A 13,368-nucleotide genomic window follows, 5' to 3' on the forward strand; every position below is an offset into this window, starting at 1 on the left:
CGCTTAGTCAGTCAGGTAGACAAGAGTTATTTACTGAAGCTATCAGAACATAAGCCCTATCCTGGGAGAAGCTGGCGGTACAAGTAAAAGGCAGATTCTCCTCTCTGTTCTGCCAGAGGCACAGGATCCATGAAAACAAATCAGCACAGAAAAGTTTCAACAGCTCTACCACTGAGGTGAACGGGTACAGTAACGCCACAAAGGACAGGAGAATCCGCTGCACGTGGATAGCTCAGGGAATGCTGGGAAGACCGCACTGTTTAGTAAAAGAGAGATCCAGCGCAGAGGGGGGATGTGGAGGGGCTTTGGGGAAGGGCAGCCTGAGTAAAAGTGCAGTTGGGAAACAGCGTAAGGCATTAAGGGAACTAGACCACTGTTACTGGCGGTGGAATGGGAAGACAAAACATGCTGCCTTGAAAATGAAACATCACTTAATTAATTTCAAGTGAGGACGCCTAAAACAAGAAAAAACTCCAAGATACACATAACTTTCCCAGGGATGAATTTCTTTTCAATATCCTTTAATAAACTGTAAGGGAAAGACCCTGAAAAAAGAATGCCCACACAGACACTGGTTTCACTAGGTGAGTCTGGAAAATGAACACAAGTGCATTATCCAGTCCTACGGCATTAAGCACAGAATCACATCCTAAAGTGTAAGTTAAAAGCATAAGTCAAAAATTCTCATCAGCAGATGCAAACGTGAAAATGCACTCTCACACCAACCCTCGGTTTATGTCTCAGAATCTCCTGGTACTTATATAGTCACACAAGGACATTAACAACAAGAGACTGTACCTCATCCCAGGAAGATTCTCTTCCTCTCTCTTCTGTAAAGTGGCGCACTGACACACCATCTGTAAAATGTAGTTACAGGTACATTAATGAGAATATTCATGAATGTATATTAAAACCACCATGTGCGTCAATCTCCGTTCATGGATGTGTCTAAACAAAAGAGGCAGAAAAGACTTTCAAAGAGTTAGAGCATTTTCTGAAAAAAAATGCTTAAGTCACGGTTGGGATATATTTCAAACCAAGTAGTAAGAATAAAACACGTAAAAAGAATGGATATGGAAGTTGGGTTTGCGCACTATGTAATTCTAACATTTGAAGTTTGCTCTTGTTTATGTTTTTTCTTTTCTTCTGTTTTTAAATGGAGGTACCGGGAATGAGCACACGGAACTCGGCATGCTAAACAAGCATTCTAATTACCACTAACCTATGTCCTTCCCCGAGTCATCTAGCTTCCCGGCATAGATAAAATAAAATACAAAACACTCTTTCACGGTTCACTGCCTTACAAAACATGTTAGTTTGCTGAAGCGCAAAAGATCTTTGAGGCCTTCTTCCCCGTATCACACTAAGTCTCACATCAGACTGAGTGGGAGACAGGTCTCAGGACCCTTCACTGAAGAGACCACAGGCCCCGGGTTCGGGTGTTTCTTCCATAATCGATCATCGGCTGTGGAAGGTCAGGGCTCCACTCGCTGCAGACAGTGACAGGGGCGGGCTTGTCCACCAGGGAGCCCGGAACGTAGTGTCTGTTGAAGGCCCGTGTGCAGAACCAACACGTCTGCCCTCAGTCAGAGGGCCAACTTTCCCTCTACAACAGACACCTCCCTCCCCAGGGCAGGACGGGGAAGACGCGGTCCATCAAGTGCGTCTGTTAAGGGACCAGAGGGACACGGCCGTGAGCCCAGTAACGGCCGCCCGTGCACGGGGAAGCCCCAGAGAGCGATCTGCCCTTCTTCTGCAGTGACTCAAAGAAGAAACAGAGGACTATGCTTTCCTCTTACCGAGCGGAGCAGCTGGCGGTGGGGGGCGAGTTTGCACATGGCACCAAGGGGTACCAGGTGCAGGTGCCCAGCTGGGTGATGACGGGCCGCACCCTGGGCAGGCCACGCAGGCTGGTCCTCGGAATGGTTGCGGCCCTCCGGCCCACGGGGTGACCTGCAGGACAGAAGGGAGGGCTGGGTTGGATGACAGACAAAAGCGCCAACACCGACAAGAGCCAAAACCCAACGCAGCAGACGTCGGCACCGGGCACCCTCCCGTCCACCGGGTGCCCAGAGAGCAGCACGGTGCCACACGCTCCGCCCAGCCCTCTGGGGCCTGCCTGCAGCCTGGGCCGCACAGGTGGACAAGGGTATACGACCCTGACGCCGCACGTCGCCGCCGCCGCTGTCTCCAAGTGGAGGAAGCCAAGGGTCCTCCTGCCCGAGAGGCTGCACACAGAGCTTCCAGCACACGGGCAAACTAGCGCCTTCCCAACAACCAGCCGCTATGGGCGGGACGGCCCTCCCCGCCACCTTCCCCAGCTCCACGCAAGCTTGCCCGGCACGGACCAGGAACACGGAGACGGGACGGACGTGAAGAGCTCATTCTCCACACGAGCAAGCAGAGCCGCACCAGGGTCACCGCGCTGCCTGCAGGGCTCTGCCTGCAGGAAACTGCCAGGCGCTCTCTGCCCCCTCCTCACAAAGGGCCCTCCTCCGCCCGCAGGGGCTGCCTCTGGGCACAAAGGGCACTAGGTTGCTTGGCATCCCAGAGTCCTTCGGCGGAGCTGGCCAAGGGCTCCTGAGGGGACAAGGCTGTCCTCAGAAGGGACTCAGGCTCCGCTACAATCATCCCTATCCTCAGGGACGTCTGGATTTTACGTTCGCTACGGAATGCACCCTAACTGCGTGCTACGGGAGAGTGACGTGGGGAGTCTCAGCCCCACACCTGACACCAAAGGCACTGTACCAGCTCGTGCGCAAAACCCCACGGTGTGCCATGAGACCGACGAGCAGCTCTCACAGCTTCCAGGGCAGGCCCCACCCGGCACAGGGTGGGGGACAAACACAACGTACGCACTCTGGTGCGCTTCGGAATTCCCCCGCAGTGAAGGAGGCATTTTCAAGGCGGGCTCTTTCCATTCCAGCCTCTATTCCCTACTACAAACGCACCATCTCCGAGAGCCAGGCTTTTCTGCCCAGAGTACAACTGGAGGCAGCGGCCAAGACACACTTACCTCCCGAGAAAAGACAGTGACCGGCTGTGAGGTTAACCACACCCAGGAAGACTCAAAGTTGCACAAAGCACACCGTACAAAGCTGGAGGGAGGGCTTTGCCCCTTTTCCAGTTACCAGGATCTGAATGGACATTCTAAACAGGAGAATCACCTGGCCTGAGCCGGGAAACCAGTCAAAAGAACGACGACACAGAAATCCGTCTCAGTGACCCAGGAGCAACCCCAGGTGCAGGAGGTCAAGAAGGAGTCAGCCGAGCCAGGAGAAGTCAGTGTGGAGCGAGGGCTCACACTCCTCACGCTGTTTCGAGAAACCCACAGTCAAAGTCTGCGGGCCCCGGCTCCTAAGCACTCCCTCATGGCTCCTGCAGGCACCAGCCAAGACGACGGGATCCCGGGAGAAGCAGCCCACTGGCTCCTGGGCAAGAGTTTTGAGTCTGAAAAAGGCAGCGACACGCCACGACAGACCCGTCACAGGACACACAGTCTGCAGACGAGGCCAGGAAAGGCTGCCGGGAGAACGGGAAGATCACCTTTCCCAGGACGAGGTCCAACAGAGCATGACCAAACCACTTACCTGGGCCTCCGGGGCCGCCGCTGGTGGGCGGGCGCTGCCGGGCCACACCGGAGCAGCGCCAGGTCCCGAGTCGGCTAAAAACCACAGAAAAGGATGGAGGATTAGGCTTTCCTGCGAAGACACTGCTGAAGTGAAACAAAATCTTTGCGCCTTCCTTCCTTCCTTCCTTCCCCTTATCACACTCGTTTCTTGGAGGAACTGTATACTGACCCCAGGAACTCCTGCATGCTAAGACCGCATTCTCTCTACTGCTGAGCTACATATACCCTTCCCCCCAGAGCACACTAGTTTCTAGGCAGAGAGGACAAGGAATGCCAGCCACGTTCACTAACTTACCCAGTGTATAATAAGCTCCGTGTGCTCCAACAACAGAGCTCAATGTTTTATGATCCGTCAGCTCCTGCGGAGCCACTTCTACAGTCCCAGTAGCATACTCAGGTTTTGTAATTTCGGGATTAGTCGCCCCTTCCTAGGAACACAAAACAAGATAAATCAGGAACCGAACTTCAGATCATGAGCATACGCTTAGTCAGTCAGGTAGATAACAGTTATTTACCGAAGCTATCAGAACATAAGCCCTATCCTGGGAGAAGCTGGAGGTACAAGTAAAAGGCAGATTCTCCTCTCTGTTCTGCCAGAGGCACAGGATCCATGAAATCAAATCAGCACAGAAAAGTTTCAACAGCTCTACAACTGAGGTGAACGGGTACAGTAACGCCACAAAGGACAGGAGAGTCCGCTGCACGTGGATAGCTCAGGGAATGCTGGGAAGACCGCACTGTTTCATAAAAGAGAAATCCAGCGCAGAGGGGGGATGTGGAGGGGCTTTGGGGAAGGGCAGCCTGAGTAAAAGGGGCAGGTGGGAAACAGCGTAAGGCATTAAGGGAACTAGACCACTGTTACTGGCGGTGGAATGGGAAGACAAACATGCTGCCTTGAAAATGAAACATCACGTAATTAATTTCAAGTGAGGACGGCTAAAACAAGAACCAACCCCAAGATACACCTAACTTTCCCAGGGATGAATTTCTTTTCAATATCCTCTAATAAACTGTAAGGGAAAGACCCTGAAAAAAAGAATGCCCACACAGACACTGGTTTCACTAGGTGAGTCTGGAAAATGAACACAAGTGCATTATCCAGTCCTACGGCATTAAGCACAGAATCACATACTAAACTGTAAGTTAAAAGCATAAGTCAAAAATTCTCATCAGCAGATGCAAACTTGAAAATGCACACTCACACCAACCCCTGGTTTATGTCTCAGAATCCCCTGGTACTTATATAGTCACACAAGGACATTAACAACAAGAGACTGTACCTCATCCCAGGAAGATTCTCTTCCTCTCTCTTCTGTAAAGTGGCGCACTGACACACCATCTGTAAAATGTAGTTATAGGTACATTAATGAGAATATTCACGAATGTATATTAAAACCACCAGGTGCGTCTATCTCCGTTCGTGGATGTGTCAAAACAAATGTGGCAGAAAAGACTTTCAAAGAGTTAGAGCATTTTCTGAAAAAAATTGCTTAAGTCACGGTTGGGATATATTTCAAACCAAGTAGTAAGAGGCAAACACGTAAAAAGAATGGATAAGCAAGTTGGGTTTGTGCACTATGTATTTCTAACATTTGAAGTTTGCTCTTGTTTTTGTTTTTTCTTTTCTTCTGTTTTTAATTGGAGGTACCGGGAATGAGCAAACGGAATTTGGCATGCTAAGCAAGCATTCAATTTACCACTAACCTATGTCCTTCCCCGAGTCAACTAGCTTCTCGGCATAGATAAAATAAAATACAAAACACCCTTTCACGGTTCACTGCCTTACAAAACATGCTAGTTTGCTGAAGAGCAAAAGAACTTTGAGGCCTTCTTCCCCGTATCACACTATGCCTCACATCAGACCGAGTGGGAGACAGGTCTCAGGACCCTTGACTGAAGAGACCACAGGCCCCGGGTTCGGGTGTTTCTTCCATAACCGATCATCGTCTGTGGAAGGTCAGGGCTCCACTCGTTGCAGACAGTGACAGGGGCGGGCTTGTCCTCCAGGGAGCCCGGAACGTGGTGTCTGTTGAAGGCCCGTGTGCAGAACAGACACGTCTGCCCTCGGTCAGAGGGCCCTCTTTCCCTCTACAACAGACAAATCCCTCCCCAGGGCAGGAAGGGGAAAACGCGGTCCATCAAGTGCGTCTGCTATGGGACCAGAGGTATACGGCCGTGAGCCAAGTCACGTCCGCCCGTGCACGGGGAAGCCCCGGAGAGCGATTTGCCCTTCTTCTGCAGTGACTCAAGGAAGAAACAGAGGACTATGCTTTCCTCTTACCGAGCGGAGCAGCTGGCGGTGGGGTGCGAGGTTGCACAGGGCACCAAGGGGGACCAGGTGCAGGTGCCCAGATGGGCGACGACGGGCTGCACCGGGGGCAGGCCACGCAGGCTCGTCCTCGGAAATGTTGGGGCCCTCCGGCCCACGGGGTGACCTGCAGGACAGAAGGGAGGGCTGGGTTGGATGACAGACAAAAGCGCCAACACCGACAAGAGCCGAAACCCAACGCAGCAGCCGTCGGCACCGGGCACCCTCCTATCCACCGGGTGCCCAGAGAGCAGCACGGTGCCACATGCTCCGCCCAGCCCTCTGGGGCCTGCCTGCAGCCTGGGCCACACAGGGGGACACGGGGATACGACCCTGATGCCGCACATCGCCGCCGCCTCTGTCTCCAAGTGGAGGAAGCCAAGGGTCCTCCTGCCCGAGAGGCTGCACACAGAGCTTCCAGCACACGGGCAAACTAGCGCCTTCCCAACAGCCAGGAGCTCTGGGTGGGACGGCCCTCCCCGCCACCTTACCCAGCTCCACGCAAGCTTGCCCGTCGCAGACCAGGAACACGGAAACGGGACGGACGTGAAGAGCTCATTCTCCACACGAGCAAGCAGAGCTGCACAAGGGTCACCGCTCTGCCTGCAGGGCTCTGCCTGCAGGACCCTGCCAGGCTCTCTCTGACCCCTCCTCACAAAGGGCCCTCCTCCGCCCCGCAGGGGCTGCCCCTGGGCGCAAAGAACACTGGGGAGCTGGGCATCCCGGTGTCCTGCGGCGGAGCTGGCCAAGGGATCCTGAGGGGACAAGGCTGTCCTCAGAAGGGACTCAGGCTCCGCTACAATCTTCCTTATACTCAGGGACGTCTGGAATTTACGTTCTTTACGGAACGCACCCTACCTGCGTGCTACGGGAGAGTGACGTGGGGTGTCTCAACCCCACACCTGACACCAAAGGGACTGTATCAGCTCGTGCACAAAACCCCACGTTGTGCCATGAGACCGACGAGCAGCTCTGACAGCTTCCAGGGCAGGCCCGACCGGGCGCAGGGTGGGGGACAAACACAACGTACGCACTCTGGTGCGCATCGGAATTCCCCCGCAGGGAAGGAGGCATTTTCACGGCGGGCTCTTTCCCTTCCAGCCTCTATTCCCTACTACAAACGCACCATCTCTGAGAGCCAGGCTTTTCTGCCCAGAGTACTACTGGAGGCAGCGGCCAAGACACACTTACCTCCTGAGAAAAGACAGTGACGGGCTGTGACGTTTACCACAACCTGGAAGATTCAAAGTTGCACAAAGCACACCGTACAATGCTGGAGGGAGGGCTTTGCCCCTTTTCCAGTTACCAGGATCTGAATGGACATTCTAAACAGGAGAATCACCTGGCCTGAGCCGGGAAACCAGTCAAAAGAACGACGACACAGAAATCCGTATCAGTGACCCAGGAGCAACCCCTGGTGAAGGATGTCAGGAAGGAGTCAGCCGAGCCAGGAGAAGTCAGTGTGGAGCGGGGGCTCACCCTCCTCACGCTGTTTCGAGAAACCCACAGTCAAAGTCTGCGGGCCCAGGCTCCTTAGCACTCCCTCATGGCTCCTGCAGGCACCAGCCAAGGCGACGGGTTCCCGGGAGAAGCAGCCCACTGGCTCCTGGGCAAGAGTTTTGAGTCTGAAAAAGGCAGCGACACACCACGCCAGACCCGTCACAGGACACACAGTCTGCAGACGAGGCCAGGAACGGCTGCCGGGAGAACGGGAAGATCACCTTTCCCAGGAAGTGGTCCAACAGAGCATGACCACCCCATTTACCTGGGCCTCCGGGCCGCCGCAGGTGGGCGGGCGTTGCCGGACAACACCGGAGCCGCGCCAGGTCCCGCGTCGGCTGAAAACCACAGAAAAGGATGGAGGATTAGGCTTTCCTGCGAAGACACTGCTGAAGCGAAACAAAATCTTTGCGCCTTCCTTCCTTACTTCCTTCCCCGTATCACACTCGTTTCTTGGAGGAACTGGATACTGACCCCAGGAACTCCTGCATGCTAAGCCCGCATTCTCTCTACTGCTGAGCTACATATACCCTTCCCCACAGAGCACACTAGTTTCTAGGCACAGAGAACAAGAAATGCCAGCCACGTTCACTAACTTACCCAGTGTATAATAAGCTCCGTGTGCTCCACCAACAGAGCTCAGTGTTTTATGATCCGTCAGCTCCTGCGGAGCCACTTCTACAGTCCCAGTAGCATACTCCGGTTTTGTAATTTCGGGCTTAGTCGCCCATTCCTAGGAACACAAAACAAGATAAATCAGGAACCGAAATTCAGATCATATGCATACGCTTAGTCAGTCAGGTAGACAACAGTTATTTACCGAAGCTAACAGAACATAAGCCCTATCCTGGGAGAAGCTGGAGGTACAAGTAAAAGGCAGATTCTCCTCTCTGTTCTGCCAGAGGCACAGGATCCATGAAAACAAATCAGCACAGAAAACTTTCAAAAGCTCTACAACTGAGGTGAACGGGTACAGTAACGCCACAAAGGACAGGAGAGTCCGCTGCACGTGGATAGCTCAGGGAATGCTGGGAAGACCGCACTTTTTCGTAAAAGACAGATCCAGTGCAGAGGGGGGATGTGGAAGGGCTTTGGGGAAGGGCAGCCTGAGTAAAAGGAGCAGGTGGGAAACAGCGTAAGGCATTAAGGGAACTAGACCACTGTTACTGGTGGTGGAATGGGAAGACAAAACATGCTGCCTTGAAAATGAAACATCACTTAATTAATTTCAAGTGAGGACGGCTAAAACAAGAACCAACTCCAAGATACACCTAACTTCCCCAGGGATGAATTTCTTTTCAATATCCTCTAATAAACTCTAAGGGAAAGACCCTGAAAAAAAGAATGCTCACACCAACACTGGTTTCACTAGGTGAGTCTGGAAAATGAACACAAGTGTTTTATCCAGTCCTATGGCATTAAGCACAGAATCACATCCTAAACTGTAAGTTAAAAGCATAAGTCAAAAATTCTCATCAGCAGATGCAAACGTGAAAATGCACACTCACAGCAACCCCCGGTTGATGTCTCCTAATCCCCTGGTACTTATAAAGTCACACAAGGACATTAAAAACAAGAGACTGTACCTCATCCCAAGAAGATTCTCTTCCTCTCTCTTCTGTAAAGTGGCGCACTGACACACCATCTGTAAAATGTAGTTATAGGTACATTAATGAGAATATTCACGAATGTATATTAAAACCACCATGTGCGTCAATCTCCGTTCGTGGATGTGTCAAAACAAAAGAGGCAGAAAAGACTTTCAAAGAGTTAGAGCATTTTCTGAAAAAAAAATGCTTAAGTCAAAGTTGGGATATATTTCAAACCAAGTAGTAAGAGGAAAACACGTAAAAAGAATGGATATGGAAGTTGGGTTTGCGCACTATGTATTTCTAACATTTGAAGTTTGCTCTTATTTTTGTTTTTTCTTTTCTTCTGTTTTTAAATGGAGGTACCGGGAATGAGCACACGGAATTCGGCATGCTAAGCAAGCATTCTATTTACCACTAACCTATATCCTTCCCCGAGACATCTAGCTTCTCGGCATAGATAAAATAAAATACAAAACACTCTTTCACGGTTCACTGCCTTACAAAACATGTTAGTTTGCTGAAGCGCAAAAGATCTTTGAGGCCTTCTTCCCCGTATCACACTAAGTCTCACATCAGACCGAGTGGGAGACAGATCTCAGGACCCTTGACTGAAGAGACCACAGGCCCCAGGTTCAGGTGTTTCTTCCATAACCGATCATCGGCTGTGGAAGTTCAGGGCTCCACTCACTGCAGACAGTGACAATGGCGGGCTTGTCCTCCTGGGAGCCCGGAATGTGGTGTCTCTTGAAGGCCCGTGTGCAGAACCGACATATCTGCCCTCCATCAGAAGGCCCTCTTTCCCTCTGCAACAGATACCTCCCTCCACATGGGAGGAAGGGGAAGATGCGGTCCATCAAGTGCGTCTGCTAAGGGACCAGAGGGACACGGCCGTGAGCTCAGTCACGGCCGCCCGTGCACGGGGAAGCCCCGGAGAGCGATCTGCCCTTCTTCTGCAGTGACTCAAGGAAGAAACAGAGGACTATGCTTTCCTCTTACCGAGCGGAGCAGCTGGCGGTGGGGGGCGAGTATGCACATGGCACCAAGGGGTACCAGGTGCAGGTGCCCAGCTGGGTGACGACGGGCCGCACCCTGGGCAGGCCACGCAGGCTGGTCCTCGGAATGGTTGCGGCCCTCCGGCCCACGGGGTGACCTGCAGGACAGAAGGGAGGGCTGGGTTGGATGACAGACAAAAGCGCCAACACCGACAAGAGCCAAAACCCAACGCAGCAGACGTCGGCACCGGGCACCCTCCCGTCCACCGGGTGCCCAGAGAGCAGCACGGTGCCACACGCTCCGCCCAGCCCTCTGGGGCCTGCCTGCAGCCTGGGCCGCACAGGTGGACAAGGGTATACGACCCTGACGCCGCACGTCGCCGCCGCCGCTGTCTCCAAGTGGAGGAAGCCAAGGGTCCTCCTGCCCGAGAGGCTGCACACAGAGCTTCCAGCACACGGGCAAACTAGCGCCTTCCCAACAACCAGCCGCTATGGGCGGGACGGCCCTCCCCGCCACCTTCCCCAGCTCCACGCAAGCTTGCCCGGCACGGACCAGGAACACGGAGACGGGACGGACGTGAAGAGCTCATTCTCCACACGAGCAAGCAGAGCCGCACCAGGGTCACCGCGCTGCCTGCAGGGCTCTGCCTGCAGGAAACTGCCAGGCGCTCTCTGCCCCCTCCTCACAAAGGGCCCTCCTCCGCCCGCAGGGGCTGCCTCTGGGCACAAAGGGCACTAGGTTGCTTGGCATCCCAGAGTCCTTCGGCGGAGCTGGCCAAGGGCTCCTGAGGGGACAAGGCTGTCCTCAGAAGGGACTCAGGCTCCGCTACAATCATCCCTATCCTCAGGGACGTCTGGATTTTACGTTCGCTACGGAACGCACCCTAACTGCGTGCTATGGGAGAGTGACGTGGGGAGTCTCAGCCCCACACCTGACACCAAAGGCACTGTACCAGCTCGTGCGCAAAACCCCACGGTGTGCCATGAGACCGACGAGCAGCTCTCACAGCTTCCAGGGCAGGCCCCACCCGGCACAGGGTGGGGGACAAACACAACGTACGCACTCTGGTGCGCTTCGGAATTCCCCCGCAGTGAAGGAGGCATTTTCAAGGCGGGCTCTTTCCCTTCCAGCCTCTATTCCCTACTATAAACGCACCATCTCCGAGAGCCAGGCTTTTCTGCCCAGAGTACAACTGGAGGCAGCGGCCAAGACACACTTACCTCCGGAGAAAAGACAGTGACCGGCTGTGAGGTTAACCACACCCAGGAAGACTCAAAGTTGCACAAAGCACACCGTACAATGCTGGAGGGAGGGCTTTGCCCCTTTTCCAGTTACCAGGATCTGAATGGACATTCTAAACAGGAGAATCACCTGGCCTGAGCCGGGAAACCAGTCAAAAGAACGACGACACAGAAATCCGTCTCAGTGACCCAGGAGCAACCCCAGGTGCAGGAGGTCAAGAAGGAGTCAGCCGAGCCAGGAGAAGTCAGTGTGGAGCGAGGGCTCACACTCCTCACGCTGTTTCGAGAAACCCACAGTCAAAGTCTGCGGGCCCCGGCTCCTAAGCACTCCCTCATGGCTCCTGCAGGCACCAGCCAAGACGACGGGATCCCGGGAGAAGCAGCCCACTGGCTCCTGGGCAAGAGTTTTGAGTCTGAAAAAGGCAGCGACACGCCACGACAGACCCGTCACAGGACACACAGTCTGCAGACGAGGCCAGGAAAGGCTGCCGGGAGAACGGGAAGATCACCTTTCCCAGGACGAGGTCCAACAGAGCATGACCAAACCACTTACCTGGGCCTCCGGGGCCGCCGCAGGTGGGCGGGCGCTGCCGGGCCACACCGGAGCCGCACCAGGTCCCGCGTCGGCTAAAAACCACAGAAAAGGATGGAGGATTAGGCTTTCCTGTGAAGACACTGCTGAAGCGAAACAAAAGCTTTGCGCCTTCCTTCCTTCCTTCCTTCCCCGTATCACACTCGTTTCTTGGAGGAAATGTATACTGACCCCAGGAACTCCTGCATGCTAAGCCCGCATTCTCTCTGCTGCTGAGCTACATATACCCTTCCCCCCAGGGCACACTTGTTTCTAGGCACAGAGGACAAGGAATGCCAGCCACGTTCACTAACTTACCCAGTGTATAATAAGCTCCGTGTGCTCCACCAACAGAGCTCAGTGTTTTATGATCCGTCAGCTCCTGCGGAGCCACTTCTACAGTCCCAGTAGCATACTCCGGTTTTGTAATTTCGGGCTTAGTCGCCCCTTCCTAGGAACACAAAACAAGATAAATCAGGAACCGAACTTCAGATCATGTGCATACGCTTAGTCAGTCAGGTAGACAAGAGTTATTTACTGAAGCTATCAGAACATAAGCCCTATCCTGGGAGAAGCAGGCGGTACAAGTAAAAGGCAGATTCTCCTCTCTGTTCTGCCAGAGGCACAGGATCCATGAAAACAAATCAGCACAGAAAAGTTTCAACAGCTCTACCACTGAGGTGAACGGGTACAGTAACGCCACAAAGGACAGGAGAATCCGCTGCACGTGGATAGCTCAGGGAATGCTGGGAAGAACGCACTGTTTCGTAAAAGAGAGATCCAGCGCAGAGGGGGGATGTGGAGGGGCTTTGGGGAAGGGCAGCCTGAGTAAAAGTGCAGTTGGGAAACAGCGTAAGGCATTAAGGGAACTAGACCACTGTTACTGGCGGTGGAATGGGAAGACAAAACATGCTGCATTGAAAATGAAACATCACTTAATTAATTTCAAGTGAGGACGCCTAAAACAAGAACCAACTCCAAGATACACATAACTTTCCCAGGGATGAATTTCTTTTCAATATCCTTTAATAAACTGTAAGGGAAAGACCCTGAAAAAAGAATGCCCACACAGACACTGGTTTCACTAGGTGAGTCTGGAAAATGAACACAAGTGCATTATCCAGTCCTAAGGCATTAAGCACAGAATCACATCCTAAACTGTAAGTTAAAACATAAGTCAAAAATTCTCATCAGCAGATGCAAACGTGAAAATGCACACTCACACCAACCCCAGGATTATGTCTCTGAATCCCCTGGTACTTTTAAAGTCACACAAGGACATTAACAACAAGAGACTGTACCTCATCCCAGGAAGATTCTCTTCCTCTCTCTTCTGTAAAGTGGCGCACTGACACACCATCTGTAAAATGTAGTGTCAGGTACATTAATGAGAGTATTCACGAATGTATATTAAAACAACCATTTGCATCTATTTCCGCTCGTGGATGTGTCAAACAAATGTGGCAGAAAAGACTTTCAAAGAGTTAGAGCATTTTCTGAAAAAAAATGCTTATGTCACGGTTGGGATATAT

Source organism: Camelus dromedarius, unplaced genomic scaffold (assembly GCF_036321535.1).
Source record: "Camelus dromedarius isolate mCamDro1 unplaced genomic scaffold, mCamDro1.pat HAP1_SCAFFOLD_179, whole genome shotgun sequence".
NCBI classification, from domain to species: domain Eukaryota; kingdom Metazoa; phylum Chordata; class Mammalia; order Artiodactyla; family Camelidae; genus Camelus; species Camelus dromedarius.